This window comes from Papio anubis, chromosome 1 (genome assembly GCF_008728515.1).
Source record: "Papio anubis isolate 15944 chromosome 1, Panubis1.0, whole genome shotgun sequence".
Classification (NCBI taxonomy): Eukaryota; Metazoa; Chordata; class Mammalia; order Primates; family Cercopithecidae; genus Papio; species Papio anubis.
The window spans coordinates 148,979,761-148,998,307 of record NC_044976.1 but is presented as its reverse complement, the minus strand read 5'-3'; the positions used below and the strand labels follow the sequence as shown (position 1 = coordinate 148,998,307).

Here is an 18,547-nt window from a genome sequence, read left to right as displayed (position 1 = left end):
GCGGTCAGGAGTTCGAGACCAGCCTGGGCAACATGGTGAAACCCCATCTCTACTAAAAATACAAAAAATTAGCCTGGCATGGTGGCACACACCTGTAGTCCCAGCTACTCAGGAGGCTGAGATGAGAATTGCTTGAACCTGGGAGACAGAGGTTGCAGCGAGCCAAGATCACACTACTGCACCCCAGCCTGGGCAACAGAGTGAGACTCCGTCTAAAAAAAAAAAAAAAAAAGATTTGAAAAGACTGTGATCCAAGAAGCAATGAAACAGAGGTGATAATAGCCAAACAGGATGCGGCCATAAGATAATTCTAACACCACTGTGGGGATGGACACACTGTGGGGAGTTTCGATCTTGTTGCCCAGGCTGTAGTGCAGTGGTGCAATCTCTGCTCACTGTAACAGAAAGCCCTGTCTCTAGGCACCTTATATTAGCCTCTCAAATATCTCCTTATTCAAATCATCAAAACTATAACTTTAACAGAGGAAGTTATTCTATCATTTAGAAGCAAGTGTTAACTTTTTAGCCTTCAACCTGATCAGTGGGGTTGGTCAATATATTCCACTGAGTTATAGAAACAAATATAAACTATTATTTAAACATTTTAGATTACTAAGGAGAAGATCGCCCAGGTGTGGTGGCTCACGCCCGTAATTCCAGCACTTTGGGATGCCAAGGCAAGTGGATCACCTGAGGTCAGGAGTTCAAGACCAGCCTGACCAACGTGGTGAAATGCCATCTCTACTACAAATACAAAAGTTAGCTGGGCATGGTGGCATGAGCCCATAGTCCCAGCTTCTCAGGAGGCTGAGACAGGAGAATCGCTTAAACCCAGGGGGCGGAGGTTGCAGTGAGCCGAGATCGTGCCACTGCATTCCAGCCTGGGGAACAGAGCAAGACTCCGTCTCAAAAAAAAAAAAAAAAAAAAAAAAAAAAGTTGCAGGGGGGAATCACTGTAAAGTAAACTCTTAGGAATTCATCTTTGAAAGTATCTAAAAAACTCAAATCCTCTCTTCAAATCATCTAAGTCTAAATAACAGAATGGAATGAATAAAGATGTAATATGTTTTATGTGACTTAATGTTTTTTGAGGGATCTAGTGAATACTTTTGTTTAGTTTTGTTTATAATTAATAATTTGTAAATAATTTAGGCACACTGAAGAAGAATCAAAGAGAAGGTATTTCTGTGTGTCTTTGTCTCTGGAGATGCACTTTATCCAAATATGGCATTATCTGAAAAATAAAAAATAAAAAGTATTTGTTATATAACTTATAATACATTTCATGGTTTTTAAAATAACCCTGGAGGGCAGAGTATTGTGTTTCAGATACAGGAACTACGGTTTAGAAACACCAAATGGGCCGGGCGCAGTGGCTCACACCTGTAATCCTAGCACTCTGGGAGGCCGAGGCTGGTGGATCACCTGAGGTCAGGAATTCGAGGCCATCCTGGCCAACATGGTGAAACCCCATCACTACCAAAAAAATACAAAAATTAGCTGGGCGTGTTGGCACACACCTGTAGTCCCAGCTACTCAGGAGGCTGAGGCAGGAGAATCGGTTGAACCCGGGAGGCAGAGCCTGCAGTGAGCTGAGATCACGTCACTGCACTCCAGCCTAGGTGACAAAGCGAGACTCTGTCTCAAAAAACAAACAAACAAACAAAAAATTAGCCGGGTGTGGTGGCGCACACCTATAATCCCAGCTACTCTGGAGGCTGAGGCAGGAGAATCGCTTGAACCCCGGCCAGCAGAGATTGCAGCGAGCCAAGATCAGGCCACTGCACTATAGCTTGTGACAAAGTGACAGAGTGAGACTCAATAAATTAAAAAACAAAACAAAAAACACCAAATGGCTGGGCACAGTGGCTCACGCCTGTAATCCCAGCACTTTGGGAGGCTGAGGCAGGCAGATTGCTTGAGGTCAAGAATTTGAGACCAACCTGGGCAACATGGCAAAACTCAGTCTCTATTTAAAAAATACAAAAGTTAGCCAGGCATGGTGGCACATGCCTATAGTCCTAGCTACTCGAGAGGCTGAGAGGTGGGAGGATCGCTCGAGCCCAGGAGGTTGAGGATACAGTGAGCCATGATCACACCACTGCACTCCAGCCCCAGTGACAGAGCAAGAATCTGCCTCCTAAAAAAAAAAAAAAAAGTCAAATTACTAAAAGCATGATAGTATGCTTTTAGTATAGTATCTTTATTTCATTGGGTAGACCCAGATAAACAAGTTTAAAAATAGTAAATGTCAGCCGGGAACAGTGGCTCACGCCTGTAATCCCAGCACTTGAACAGAGGCAAATGACAGAGGCAAAACTTGAACCCAGGTGTTTTTAATTCTATGTATTTAAATAAACTGCCCCTCTTTTGGGCTCCACATCTCCAAGTGGAAGATTGAAAAGAGGACCTGGAAATCTCCAAAAGAACTTCTTTCCTAGTCTTCATGTCATTATTAATAGAAGCAAAGAGGAGCTCCCAGAACTCCAAATACTCTATGAGAAAACTGTAACATTCCTTCCCCTCAACACACAGGCCTCCCCACCAGGTTAGACCACCACTAGGTTCGACCATCAGGACTAATCTCATTTTGTCCCTTATCCCTGTTTACACTGGACTCCTCAAGGAACCCAGGAGTCCTGGGTCATCCCTCATGCCCTGGATAGTAATAGTAAGTTCTATGGGCAGCAATACACCCTCCATCCAACAATTCCTATCCCCCACCCTGCTGTTTTCTGTTTCCCCATAGCTCTTACCCATTTATCACTATCTGATCTGACATTTACTTTTTTTTTTTTGAGACGGAGTTTCGATCTTGTTGCCCAGGCTGTAGTGCAGTGGTGCAATCTCTGCTCACCGTAACCACCTCCTCCCGGGTTCAAGCGATTCTCCTGCCTCAGCCTCCAGAGTAGCTGGGATTATAGGCGTGCACCACCATGCCCGGCTAATTTTTGTGGGATTTCATCATGTTGGTCAGGCTGGTCTTGAACTCCTGACTTCAGATGATCCACCTGCCTTTGCCTCCCAAAGTGCTGGGATTACAGGCGTGAGCCACTGTACCCAGCTGACATTTACTATTTTTTAACTTGTTTATCTGGCTCTACCCAGTGAAATGTAAGCTTTTTTTTTTTTTTTTTTAAGAAATAGAGACGGGGCATCTCTAAGTTGCCCACACTGGTTTCAAACTCCTGGGCTCAAGGGATCCTCCTGCCTCAGCCTACCAAAGTGTTAGGATTTCAGGCGTGAGCCAGCACACCAAAACCTAAGCTTTCTGAGGTAAAATTTTATTCATCACTGTATTGACAAGCACGTAGAAGAGTGCCTGACATAAAGTAAGCACTCACATGTATTTGTTGAAAGAATAAAGAATAAATGAGTGTTTCTTCCTCTCGCACAGGTATGCAAAGGAAAAGAATACAATGCCTTCCAATTCTTACGGAATATGTCCAGCAAAATATACTGTATTTTTTTTTTTCTTTTGAGATGGAGTCTCACTCTGTTGCCCAGGCTGGAGTGCAATGACGCAATCTTGCCTCATTGCAACCTCCACCTCCCGGGTTCAAGCAATTATCCTGCCTCAGCCTCCCAAGTAGCTGGGACTACAGGCATGTGCCACCATGCTTGGCTAATTTTTATATTTTTTAGTAGAGACGGGGTTTCACCACGTTGGTCAGGCTGGATAAATATACTGTATTATTACCCTCTTGCATTTCTAAAGATTATTCCACAGCAACCATCTAAGGTTGCTGCGAGAAACTCTTAAGTTTGTGAGCCACTGCCCAAGGACATAGCTATTGGTCTCGAGAGGAATGAGGTAAGTTCTACCACTACTTCTGGGAAAGTATATTCCATGTCCCAACATTTATTCAATCAGCCAGGAAACGTTTCCTCAGTTCCTAATTTGTGCCAGACACTGTTCTAGGGACTGAGGATAAAGTAGTGAAAAAAGCAGATACCATCCCTGCCTTCAAGGAGCTTGGCCTTCATTAGGGAGTGACAAACACTGTGGTAAAAAAGAAAGCTGGGTAAGGGATTGTAGAGTGTTGAGGAGTGCTGCTTAGATAGGGTGGTTTCTTTTGTTTATGTTTTATTTCAGTAGTTTTTGGGGTAAAGGTGGATTTTGGTTACATGGGTAAGTTCTCTAGTGGTGATTTCTGGGATTTTGGTGCACCCATCACCCGAGCAGTGTACATTGTACCCAACATGTAGTCTTTTATCCCTCGCCCCTCTTTTACCTTTCTTTCCCTTGGGGTTCCTAAAGTCCATTATATCATTCTTATGCCTTTGCATCCTCATGGCTTAGGTCCCACTTATAAGTCAGAACAGACAATATTTGGTTTTCCATTCCTGAGTCACTTCACTCAGAATAATGGTCTCCTGGCAGGGCGCAGTGGCTCAAGCCTATAATCCCAGCACTTTGGGAGGCTGAGGTGGGTGGATCACTTGAAGCCAGGAGTTTGAAACTGGCCTGGCCAACATGGCAAAACCCCATCTCTACTAAACAAACAAACAAAAAAAATAGCCAGGCGTGGTGGCAGGCAATCCCAGCTCCTTGGAAGGCTGAAGCACTTGAACCCAGAGGGCAGAGGTTGCAGTGAGCTGAGATCACGTCATTGCACTTCAGCCTGGGCGACAGAGAGACTCAGCTTTCACAGAATTGAAGAGAGTTAGGGCCTTGCTCTGGGTTAGGCTTTGGCTTAAGGAAATGTTGTGGCTGGGTTGATCTGTCCAGATCACTGAAACTTTCTCCCTATCGGCAATAAGGCTGTTTTGCTTTCTTATCATTTGTGTGTTCACTGAAGGAAATTTTTAATTTCCTTCAAGAGTTTTTCCTTTGCATTGATAATTTGGATAAATGATTGGCACAAGAGTCCTGGCTTTTGGCCTATCTTGGCTTTTGCCATGCCTTCCTCACTAAGCTTAACCATTTCTAGCTTTTGATTTAAAGTGAGATGTAATACTTCCTCCTTTCATCTCAGGTGATCTGCCCACCTCAGCCTCCCAAAATGCTAGGATTATAGGCATGAGCCACCGTGCCCAGCCCTAGAGTTATTTTTGAATAAAACGAACACATGACTCTTACAGATGAACTCTAAACACAGTGGAGAATTTCAGCTTTCTACACCACACTGTATCACACTCTACTCCACTTCCTGAGAGCACTGGGGAAGGGTAAAGTCACAGCCACATCAAATAAGTGAAATCTCAAATGTGGTGATTCTTTTGTTTCTGATCTAAATTAGTAACTTGTTGGTTGTATTAGATATGGTTACACACCCCCTTCTCTTTTTTTCAAATAAATTAAAATATGCTATCTCAGCTGCCTGCCTAGACTAAGAAACAAGTATTCACAATGAAGGTATTTATCAGCTCCCCTTCTTCCTTCTATAAAATAATACCACCACCATCACCACCATGCCATCCCCTGCCCCCAACAACTTTCCTCCACTTTTTTTTTTTTTTTTTTTTGATAAGGAGTCTTAGTTTGTCGCCTGGGCTGGAGTACACTGGAGTGATCTCGGCTCACTGCAACCTTCACCTCCAGTATTCAAGCAATTCTCCTGCCTCAGCCTCCCAAGTAGCTGGGAGTAAAGGTGCCTGCTGCCATGCCCAGCTAAGTTTTGCATTTTTAGTAGAGATGGGGTTTCACCATGTTGGCCAGGCTGGTCTCAAACTCCTGACCTCAGGTGATTCGCCTGCCTCGGCCTCCCAAAGTGCTGGGATTAGAGGCGTGAGCCACTGTGCCCAGCCCCTCCACATTTTATTAGGGCTTTTTGTATGATGTTTATTATCAAAAGGATCTCCACTGCACCTCAATTTTGCACATGAAATGTTTGTAAAGGCCAGAAAAATTGATGAGATAGCAGGTTTCTGAAGTTTTTGTGGTCTATTGTAATTACTGTAACAACTCTTATCAAAATGTGGTTCTCAGGCCATCAGCATCAGCATCACCTTAGTCTGCTGAGAATGCAGATTTCCAGGCACCTCCCTAGAGCCTACTGAATGAGATGGCTTGAAGCTGGGGCCTGGGACTCTGTATGCATAAAAAAATGAGAGTCTCTGGTCTATAATACATCTTACAATCCACCAGCCTGTTTAATGACACTTTTACCTTCAAACAGATTGCCTTTATGCTATACCAGGGCAATACTCAGGTACCTCTTTCAATCCCAGAAATTATTCCTAATTCTTAGGAATACCTACAAATCCTTCCTATAAATTGGTTAAGAATCGTATCATAGGCCAGGTGTGGTGGCTCACGCCTGTAATCCCAGCACTTTGAGAGGCCGAGGCGGGCGGATTACCTGAGGTCTGGAGTTCAAGACCAGCCTGACCAACATGAAGAAACCCCGTCTCTACTAAAAATATAAAAAAAATCAGTCAGATGTGGTGGTGCATGCCTGTAACCCCAGCTACTTGAGAGGCTGAGGCAGAAGAATCGCTTGAACCCGGGAGATGGAGGTTGCGGTAAAATGAGATTGTGTCATTGCACTCCAGCCTGGGCAGCAAGAGCAAAACTCTGTCTCAAAAAAAAAAAAAAAAAAAAAAAACACAGTCCTATCATAGGCTGGGTGTGGTGGCTCATGCCTGTAATCCCAGCACTTTTGGAGGCCGTGGTGGGTGGATCACCCGAGGTCAGGAGTTTGAGACCAGCCTGGCCAACAAGGTGAAACCCCGTCTCTACTAAAAAATACAAAAAAATTAGCCAGGCGTGGTGGCAGGCGCCTGTATTCCCAGCTACCTGGGAGGCTGAGGCAGAAGAATCGCTTGAACCTGTGAGGTGGAGTTTGCAGTGAGCCGACATGGTGCCATTGCACTCCAGCCTGGGTGACAAGAGCAAAACTTTGTTTCAAAAAAAAAAAAAAAAATCCTATCATAACTTCTTACTTTTTGGTGGAAAGTGCTTTCTCTCCGTGTGAGCAAGGAGACTCAGCTTGACCCAGGAGCTCCTGCCACTGTCGGGAATAGGCTCTTTGGTTGTGGTATGAGTAAAGGACTGACAGGCACTCGGGAAGTGCCTCTTTTGAACTCTCAGTAAGCTGACTTGATTGCTTCGTTCCACCAAGCAGTTTGATTCACGCTTTTTGTTTATCTCCTCCAGGAGATGTTGTTTGCTTACTCCATGTTTTTTAATTATTTCAATGGTTCTGTTTATAGATGCCATTATGCTCACAAACCAATTGTCAAGCGATTCTTGCTATCCTACAAACAAAAGAAAAAATATTTTTGATTGTCTTTTTGACTCAGAAGCCAGTATTCACAATCACGTTGACCAGTTTCTCTTTTTTCCTTCTATACAATAACATCACCACCCACCACCACCAAGCCTCCCACCCCACACTTCACTTTTTTATGTACTTATTTTTTTAGACAGGGTCTTGCTCTGTCTCCCAGGCTGGCACGCAGTGGCATGATCTCAGCTCACTGCAACTTCTACCTTCCAGATTCAAGTGATTCTTGTGCCTCAGCCTCCTAAGTAGCTGGAATTACAGGCTTGCACAACCATGCCCGGCTAATTTTTCTGTTTTCAGTAGAGATGGGGTTTCACCATGTTGGCCAGGCTGGTCTCGAACTCCTGGTCTCAGGTGATCTGCCTACCTCAGTTTCCCAAAGTGCTGGGATTACAGGTGTGAGCCACCATGCCCAGTCAGCACACCTCACAATTTTTTTTTTTTTTTTGAGACGAAGTCTCACTGTCACCTAGGCTGGAGTGCAGTGGCTTGATCTCAGCTCACTGCAATCTCCGCCTCCTGGGTTCAAGCAATTCTGCCTCAGCTTCCTAAGTAGCTGGGATTACAGGCATGCACCACCACGCCCGGCTAATTTTTTTTTTTTTTGTATTTTTAGTAAAGACGGGGTTTCACCATATCGGCCAGGTTGGTCTCGAACTCCTCAACTTGTGATCCACCTGCCTCGGCTTCCCAAAGTGCTGGGATTACAGGCATGAGCCACTGCACCCGGCCACACCTCACCTTTTATTATTGTTTCTTAAGGGTTTTATTTTTTGTTTTTTAGGTTTTCTTCAGGGGTAACAAAGGTTAAAAAGGTATGGTAAGAGGATATATTATTGTTTTTGAAAATTATACTATGCATTGTTTTTTGCTTTTAGAAGCATTTATTATTTCTTCTGATTATAAAAATAATACATGTTTATTACATATATTAATAATGTAATAGATAAATAATACATGTTTAAATACATGATTATAAAAAATGATACATATTCATGGTAGATAATTAAGAAAATACAGAAAAACATAAAGTAGAAAAGTTAAAATTACTCTTTTTCCAGAGACATCCATTAATATTTTGGGTATTACTTTCCCAATAAGTATCCAAAGGGATTTTAATTTTAAAAAGTGGTGGCCAGGCACTGTGGCTCATGCCTGTAATCTCAGCACGTTGGGAGGCCGAGGCGGACAGATCACGAGGTCAGGAGTTCAAGACCAGCCTGGCCAACATAGTGAAACCCCGTCTCTACTAAAAATTAGCCGGGCATGGTGGCAGGCACCTGTAATCCCAGCTACTCCGGAGGCTAAGGCATGAGAATCACTTGAACCCAGGAGGCAGAGGTTGCAGTGAGCCAAGATCACGCCATTGCACTCCAGCCGGTGTGACAGTGTGAGACTCCATCTCAAAAAAAACAAAGTGACCAGGCACAGTAGCTCACGCCTATAATCCCAACACCTTGGAAGGCCGAGGTGGGAAGATCACTTAAGCCTGGGAGGTGAAGATTGCAGTGAGCTGAGATTGTGCCATTGCACTACAGCCTGGGTGACAGAGCAAGATTTGGAAAGAGAGAGAAATATTCAGAACTGATAAATGATATAGTTCACAGTCTCAAGAAGCTCAAACAATAGCAGTCAGGATTTTTAAAAAGCCCACGCTGAGATTACAGTGAATTTAAAAAGAAAAGAAAATCTTAAAAGCAACCAGAGAATAAAAGGAGGGGCAATTGAACCAACAGCTGACTCCTCAACAAGCAAAAATATAAGCCAGAAGACAAAGAAATGGGGCCTGGTGTGGTGGCTCACACCTGTAATCCCAGCACTTTGGGAGGCTGATGTGGGTGGGTCACCTGAGGTCAGGAGTTGGAGACCAACCTGGCCAACACGGTGAAACCCTGTCTCTATTAAAAATACAAAAAAATTAGCCGGGCATGGTGGTATGCACTTGTAATCCCAGCTACTCAGGAGGTGGAAGCAGGAGAATTGCTTGAACCCGGGAGGCAGAGGTTGTAGTGAGTCAATATCATGCCACTGCACTCCAGCTTGGGCGGCTGAGCAAGACTCTGTCTCAAAAAAAAAAAAAAAAAAAATACATTCATTATCACCAGTCACTAGGAAAGTGTAAATCAATACTATAATGAGATATCACTAGATACCACTAGAATGGCTGAAATGAAAAAGATTGACCAAACCATGTGTTAACAAAGATATGGAGGACCTGGAATTCTCATACGCTGCTAGTGAGAATGTAAAATGGAACAATGTCTTTGGAAAATAATCATGCAGCTTCTGAAAAAGTTAAATATACTCCTATTATTTGATCCATTCCTAGGTATTTACCCTAGAGCAATGAAATTCTCCACACACACGCATAAAGAAACGTATCAGTACATATGAAAACTAACTCATTAATTTCATCACAGCTTTCTAAAAAACTTTTGTTTTTTTTTTTACACAGCTTTATTTTTATTTATTTATTTTTGAGACAGGGTCTCTTTCTGTCACCCAGGCTAGAGTGAAGTGGTGTGACCATGGCTTACTGTATCCTCAACCTCCCAGCCTCAAGTCATCTTCCCACCTCAGCCTCCCAAGTGCTGCGATACAGGCGCAGGCCACCACACCTGGCTATTTTTGTTTTTATTTTTCATAGAGATGAGGTCTCATTATGCTCCTAAGGCTGGTCTTGAATTCCTGGGCTCAAGGGATCCTCATGCCTTGGCCTCCCAGAGTACTGAGATTACAGGTGTGAGCAGAGCCACCAGGCCCAGCCCAAAGCTTTATTTTCATGAGCCAAAAAGTTCTAACAATCCAAATGTCCATCAACAGCAGAACAAATAAATTGTGGTATATGTACACAATGGACACTGAGTTATAAAATATATTTATATATATATAGTATGTATATAATATATTCCTTTTACCTGAGATGCTAATTCATCAATATATATATTTTGAGTTGTGTTCATATATTGTTGATAAACACAATATTATGGCTGAATCTCTAAATAACTAGGCTGAGTTAAAAAAAAAAAAAAAGCCAGACAAATCAGAATGTATAGTGTATGATTCCATGCATATAAAACTCTAGGAAATATTAGGCTAGGCATGGTGGCTCACACCTGTAATCCCAGCACTTTGGAAAGCTGAGGAAGGAGGACTGCTTGAGCTCAGGAGTTCAAGACCAGACTAAGCAACATAATAAGACCTCATCTCTACAAAAAATTCAAGAACTTAACTACCTGTGGTGGCACCTGCCTGTAATCCTAGCTATTCAGGAGGGGGTACAAACAACAAACAAACAAACAAAATTAATTTTAATTTTAAATTCTTTTGTTTTTATTTTGTGTTGTTTTTTTGAGACAGAGTCTTGCTCTGCTGCCCACGCTGGAGTGCAGGTTCAAGCGATTCTCATGCCTCAGCCTCCCAAAGTAGCTGGGATTACAGAGGCGTGCCACCATGCCCAGCTAATTCTGGTACAGGCGTGAGCCACCGCACTCGCCTGTTTTTGTTTTGTTTTGTTTTGTTTGAGACAGAGTCTCCCTCTGTCACCCAAGCTGGAGTGCAGTGGTGCAATCTTGGCTCACCGCAAGCTCCGCCTCCCAGGTTCAGGCCATTCTCCTGCCTCAGCCTCCCCAGTAGCTGGGACTACAGGTGCCAGCCACCACGCCCGGCTAATATTTTGTATTTTGAGTAGAGAGGGGGTTTTACCCTGTTAGCCAGGATGGTCTCGATCTCCTGAGCTCGTGATCCGCCCGCCTTGACCTCCCAAAGTGCTAGGATTACAGGCGTGAGCCACGGTGCCAGCCCCGGGCTCGCCTTTCAGATTCTTTTATTTATTTTTTATTTTTTTATTTTTTTGAGACAGAGTCTCGCTCTGTTTCCAGGATGGAGTCCAGTGGAGCGATATTGGCTCACTGCAACCCCCGACTCCCTGGTTCATGTGATTCTCCTGCCTCAGCCTCCCCAGTAGCTGGGATTACAGGCATGTGCCACCACACCCAGCTAATGTTTGTAAGTCCTTTTAAATTCTTTTGGAGTGGGAGACATCATCTTTCTTTTTTCTTTTTTTTCCTTTTGAGATGAGGGCCTCATTCTGTCACCTAGGCTGGAATCCAGTGGCATGATCTTGGCTCACTGCAACCTCTGCCTCCTGGGCTCAAGTGATCCTCCATCTTCAGCCTCCTGAGTGGCTGGGACTACCACAGGTGTGCACCACCATGCCCAACTAATTTTTTTGTATTTTTGGTAGAGACAGAGTTTCACCACATTGCCCAGGCTGGGCTGAAACTCCTAAGCTCAAGCGATCTACCCACCTCAGCTTTTCAAAGTGCTGGGATTACAGGTATGAGCCACTGTGCCTGACATTAATTATTCTTTTTATTGTTAGACTTTAGGTTGTTTTCAGTTTATTTTTATAATAATGTTTTGAAACACATTAAAGTGACAGAAATCACACAAACACACATTGTTTTAGGAAAGCTACCAGAGCCATCAATTTTTCATTCCTAAATAAGCAAAGAAGAGAGGTAACTTTTTTTTTTTTCTTTTGAGAAGGAGTCTTGCTCTGTCGCCCAGGCTGGGCATCACTCCGTCTCAAAAAAATAAAACAAAATAATAAAATATAAAAAGGTCAGTTGGTCAATTGCTTGTTTTTGTTTGTTAGTTTTGAAATGGAGTCTCACTCTGTCACCCAGGCTGGAGTGCAATGGCGCGATCTTGGCTCACTGCAACCTCTGCCTCCTGGGTTCAAGTGATTCTCCTGCTTCAGCCTCCTGAGTAGCTGGGGCTACAGGTGTGCACCACCACGCCCAGCTAAATTTTTTTTGTATTTTTAGTAGAGAGGGGGTTTCACCATGTTGGTTGGCCAGGCTGGTTTTGAACTCCTGACCTCAAGTGATCTGCCTGCCTTGGCCTCCCAAAGTGCTGGGATTACAGGCGTAAGCCATTACCCCCGGCTTGAGTTAATTTATATTTTGTTAAAAGTCCATTTTAGGCTGGGCGCGGTGGCTCATGCCTGTAATCCCAGCACTTTGGGAGGCTGAGATCAGGGGTTTGAGACCAGCCTGGCCAACATGGTGAAACCTGGTCTCCATTAAAAATACAAAAATTAGCCAGGTGTGGTGGCAGGCACCTGTAATCCCAGCTACTCAGGAGGCTGAAGCAGGAGAATCGCTTGAACCCAGGAGGCAAGAGGTTGCAGTGAGCCGAGATTGCGCCATTGCACTCCAGCCTGGGGAACAAGAGTGAGACTTGGTCTCAAAAAAATAAAAATAAAATAAAAGCCCATTTTATAGGTGAACTGCAAATAAAACATCGATGCCTTAGTTAAAAGTTCACCATGAAGATTGCAAAATTCAAACTCTTAATTACAAGCTGCCTGACAACTGGAGCTAAATAAAACAAAATAGACACAGTAATAGAGTCTAGTGGTACAAGCATATTTTTTAAGTAAAAAAGATTTGATTAATATTTTACCTGTGCTGCCTCCTAACTGTATGATCTTGTTTAAGTTACTTACCTTCTCTGGGCCTCAGTTTCCTTATGTGTTAAATGAAAATAATATCCAGGCCAGGCACGGTGGCTCATGCCTGTAATCCCAACACTTTGGGAGGTCTAGGCAGGTGATCACCTGAAGTCGGGAGTTCGAAGCCAGACTGGCAGCATGGTAAAATCCCACCTCGGCTGGGCACAGTGGCTCACGCCTGTAATCCCAGCACTTTGGGAGGCCGAGGCGGGCATACCACTAGGTCAGGAGATCGAGACCATCCTGGCTAACACGGTGAAACCCCATCTCTACTAAAGATACCAAAAAAAAAAATTAGCCAGGCATGGTGGTGGGCACCTGTAGTCCCAGGTACTCCAGAGGCTGAGGCACGAGAATGGCGTGAACCCAGGAGGCGGAGCTTGCAGTGGGTCAAGATCATACCACTGCACTCCAGCCTGGGTGGCAGAGCAAGACTCCGTTTCAAAAAAAAAAAACAAAAAACAAAACAAAACAAAATTAGCCAGTGCAGTGGCACATGCTTGTAATCCCAGCTACTCCAGAGGCTGAGGCAGGAGAATCAGCTTGAACCCTGGAGGAAGAGGTTGTGGTGAGCCAAGACCACGCCATTGCACTCCAGCCTGGGCAACAAAAGCAACACTCTGTTTCAAAAAAAAAAAAGAAAGAAAATAATATCAAACTCACAGTGTCATAAGGACTAAATGAGCTAATAAATATCAAGAGCTTAATACAACCAACCCTCAGTAAGTGGTAACTTTATCATATTAAATAGGCACTTTGAAAAAAGTTGTGTTCAATTCGATAAGTAAATAATTTAGTATTTTCTTTTCTCCCCAGTTTCTAATCTTGTTTACTTGCTGTGTGACTAGAATTGGCTACATAATTTGTAGGGTCCAGTGAAAATAAAAATGCTGGACCCTTTATTAACAAACAATGGAGACGTTCAAGGTAATGACAGTAAAACTTTAAGCCAATTGTGAGACCCTTCTGAGCAAAGGGCCCTATGTGCCTGTTTGGGTCTCATGCCTGTGAAACTGGTCCTGTGTGTGATATACGAACAGGCCAATTTCAACTGCTAATTTATCCAATTTTACAATCTCTTAAATGGAGAAAGTAATATGTTTAACTCATGACTTTGAAAGGTCTGGTCCAAAAACCAGACAAGTCTTACAGGTTAGTTCAGGATCTGCACCTTATCAACCAAATTGTCTTGCCTATCCACCCCATAGTGCCAAACCCATATACTCTCCTATCCTCAATACCTCCCTCCACAACCCATTATTCTGTTCTAGATAAACCTAGCTGACCCCATAAATCCTAAATCCTTTCCCCACTCCCCTTTCTATTCCTTAAAAAACAGCCCTAAAAGCTGCTCCCACACTAGCTCTCCCTAACTCATCCCAACTTTTTCATTACACACAGCTGAAGTGCAGGGCTATGTGGTTGGACTTCTTACACAAAAGCGGGGACCACACCTTGTGGCCTTTCTGTCCAAACAACTTGACCTTACTGTTTTAGCCTAGCCCTCATGTCTGCATGCAGTGGCTGCTGCTGCTTTACTACTTTTAGAGGCCCTCAAAATCACAAGCTATGCTCCACTTACTCTCTACAGTTCCCATAACTTTCAAAATCTATTTTCCTCCTCACATTTGATGCATATACTTTCTGCCCCCCAGCTCCTTCAGCTATACTCACTCTTTGTTGAGTCTCCCACAATTACCATTGTTCCTGACCCAGACTTCAATCCGGCCTCCCACGTTATTCCTGATACCACACCTGACCCGCATGACTGTATCTCTCTGATCCACCTGACATTCACTCCATTTCCCCATATTTCCTTCTTTCCTGTTCCTCACCCTGATCACACTTGGTTTATTGATGGCAGTTCCACCAGGCCTAATTGCCACTCACCAGCAAAGGCAGGCTATGCTATAGTATCTTCCACATCTATCACTGAGGCTACTTCTCTGCCCCACTCCACTACCTCTCAGCAAATCAAACTCATTGCCTTAACTCGGGCCCTCACTCTTCCAAAGGGACTACGCATCAATATTTATACTGACTCTAAATATGCCTTCCATATCCTGCACCACCATGCTGTGATATGGGCTGAAAGGGTCCTCCATCATTAATGCCTCTTTAATAAAAACTCTTCTCAAGGCCACTTTACTTCCAAAGAAAGCTGGAGTCATTCACTGCAAGGGCCATCAAAAGGCATCAGATTCCATTGCTCAGGGCAATGCTTATGCTGATAAGGTAGCTAAAGAAGCAGCTAGCATTCCAACTTCTGTCCCTCAGGGTCAGTTTTTCTCCTCATCGGTCACTCCCACCTACTCCCCCACTGAAACTTCCACCTATCAATCTCTTCCCACGCAAGACAAATGGTTCTTGGACCAAGGAAAATATCTCCTTCAAGCCTCATAGGCTTATTCTATTCTGTCATCATTTCATAACTTCTTCCATGTAGGTTACAAGCCCACTAGCCTGTCTCTTAGAATCTCTCATTTCCTTTCCATCTTGAAAATCTATCCTCAAGAAAATCATTTCTTGGTGTTCCATCTACTATTCTACTACCCCTCAGGGATTGTTCAGGCCCCCTCCCTTCCCTACACATCAAGCTCAGGGATTTGCCCCCTCTCAGGACTGGCAAATTGACTTTACTCACATGCCCCAAGTCAGGAAACTAAAATACCTCTTGGTCTGGGTAGGCACTTTCACTGGATGGTAGAGGCCTTTCCCACAGGGTCTGAGAAGGCCACCTCGGTCATTTCTTCCCTTCTGTCAGACATAATTCCTCGGTTTGGCCTTCCCACCTCTATACAGGCTGACAACAGATGGCCTTTATTAGTCAAATCACCCAAGCAGTTTCTCAGGCTCTTGGTATTTAGTGGCTCCTGGTTTTACCTCAAATCGCCACCCTTAAGTCTCTCTTGAAGTGGATAGAAGATCTTCAGTGGCAAGGTACGCTCCACACTTTCACCCTGATGAAGTCCTATTCTTTACTTTTATACTCACTCTTATTCTGGTTCCCATTCTTATGCCACCCTCTACCTCTCCCCAGCTTTCTCCACCATACTATCAATCTCACTCTCTCCTAGCTGTTTCTAATCCTTCTTTAACAAACAATTGCTGGCTTTGCATTTCTCTTTCCTCCAAAATCTCCGAGGCCTGGACTTACTCACTGCTAAAAAAAGAGGAATCTGTATATTTTTTAATAGAGAGTGTTGTTTTTACCTAAATTAATCTGGCCTGGTATGTGACAACATAAAAAAACTCAAGTATAGAGCCCAAAAACTCACCAACCAAGCAAATAATTATGCTGAACCCCCTTGGGTGCTCCCTAATTGGGATGTCCTGGGTCCTCCCAATTCTTAGTCCTTCAATATCTATTTTTCTCCTTCTCTTATTTGAATCTTGTGTCTTCCTTCCATTTAGTTTCTTAATTCATATAAAACCACATCCAGGCCATCACCAATCATTCTATACAACAAATACTCCTTTTAGCAAGCCCACAATATCACCCCTTACCCCAAAATCTTTCTTCAGCTTAATCTCTCTCACTCTAGGTTCCCACGCTGCCCCTAATCCCAGTCGAAACAGCCCTGAGAAACATCGCCCATTATCTTGCCATACCACCCCCAAAAATTTTTGTTGCCTCAACACTTCACCACTATTTTGTTTTGTTTTTCTTATTAACATAAGAAGACAGGAATGTCAGGCCTCTGAGCCCAAGCTAAGCCATCATATCCCCTGTGACCTGCACGTATACATCCACATGGCCTGAAGCAACTGAAGATCCACAAAAGAAGTGAAAATAGCCTTAACTGATGACATTCCACCATTGTGATTTGTTCCTGCCCCACCCTGATAGGATATATTCCTCCCCCTCCAGCCCTTAAAAAGATACTTTGTAATATCCTCCCCACCCTTAAGAACATACTTTGTCCACCTATCCTAAACCTATAGGAACTAATGAAAATCCCACCACCCTTTGCTAACTCCTTTTTCGGACTCAGCCCGCCTGCACCCAGGTGAAATAAACAGCCTTGCTGCTCACACAAAGCCTGTTTGGCGGTCTCTTCACATGGACGCCCGTGACAAAAGGGGCTTTGAAGAGCTGCCCAAAATAGCTCAGTTGGGAGAGCAAAATAGCTCAGTTGGGAGAGCATTAGACTGAAAGGGGCTTTGAAACTGTTTTTTCTTTTTTTTTCTTTTTTCATTTTTTGAGACAAGGTCTCACTCTGTCACCCAGGCTGGAGTGCAGTGAGTGACTTGATCACAGCTCACTGCAGCCTCAACCTCCTGGGCTCAGGGGATCCCCTCACCTCAGCCTTCCAAGTAGCTGGAACTACAGACACACACCACCATGCCTGGCTAATTTTTGTATTTTTTGTAGAGATGTGGTTTCACCATGTTGCCCAGGCTGGTCTTGAACTCCTGGGGTCAAGTGATCCTCCTGCCTCAGCCTCCCAAAGTGCTGGGATTACAAGTGTAATTGTGCCCAGCCCAGGTTTTGAAAATATTAAACATGTATATACTATAGACCCTCATTATTCATTGATTACATATTTGCAAATGTGGCTACTCCCTAAAATGTATTTGTTACCCAAATAGCACTAGTAGCACTAGCCTGGGAAAAAGATCAAAAGTATGGTTTCTATTGAATCCATATTGCTTTTGTGCCATCGTAAAGTCAAACAATTTTATGTCAAACCATTGTGAGTGGGGGGCCAGCTGTATTCTTTCTAGGAGCAATGGTTCACTATTTGCTAATTTAATGTTTGTGACAACTTTATAGAATATATGATATATATATAATATAAATGTTATGTATATTTATATGTAAATACATTATATATACTTATATATAAATACATTGTATATATTTATATATACATTATATTATATATAATGTATATATGATACATTATATATTTATATATAAATACATTATATACTTATACATTACATATATTTATATATTATATATACATTACATATTTATATATACATGTGATATAATTATATGCATATAATACATATTTATATATTATATATTTATATATTATATTATATATTTATGTTATATATAAATATATAATAATGAGAATTGACTGTATGAGAAAATACATTACTATTTCTACAGGTATATTATTATAAATTACCTTTAACATACTAACATACAGCAACCCAAAGCGTGTTTCAAGTCCACTGGTGTGGATTAGCCCACTGGGATGCTGCCTTGGTGATGGAATATTCTGATCAGTGACATTCCAACTTTGTTCTAGTCATAGAAGCCTGGTTAAGAGAGATTCTGGAGTCAGAGAGATCATTTACTTACCAGCCAGGTGACCTTGGATAAATATAAATTACTTAATCCTCTTTTTTTTTTTTATTTAATTTGGAGACAGGGTCTTGCTGTGTCACCTAGGCTGGAGTGCAGTGGTGCAATCACAGTTTCATTATGTCAGCCAGGCTGCTCTTGAACTCCTGGGATCAAGCGATTTCTCTGCCTTGGCCTTCCAAAATGCTGGGATTATAGGTGTGCATCAGCCATTCGACCCTCATAATATTGGTTTCATCATCTGTAAAATGGGGCTAAAGATATTGCTTTCACCAAGCTGTGTGTTTATATGTGTGGTAAGTGATGAGGAGGGAGTTGAGATTAAATTAGGAATGCGTGTAAAGCTTTTTGCATTGTGCCTGGCATGAATTTAATACACACACTGATATGTTTTCAGCACATACTCCACTTGGTGCTGTTGTGGATACTGGGGACAAACGGGTCCTTGACCCCATGAAGAAGAGTTCTAAT

At 43.0% G+C, this 18,547-nt stretch overlaps 1 long non-coding RNA gene across 1 annotated transcript; it reads right to left on the bottom strand.

The window, feature by feature from the left end:
* Positions 1–1,051: 1,051 nt before the first annotated feature.
* On the bottom strand, positions 1,052–18,003 carry SPATA45. The gene is made up of 3 exons (XR_642592.3): positions 17,898–18,003; positions 6,889–7,203; positions 1,052–1,234 (listed from the first exon to the last, which is right to left on the bottom strand). It is a non-coding gene; the product is annotated as a spermatogenesis associated 45 (long non-coding RNA).
* Positions 18,004–18,547: the final 544 nt, after the last annotated feature.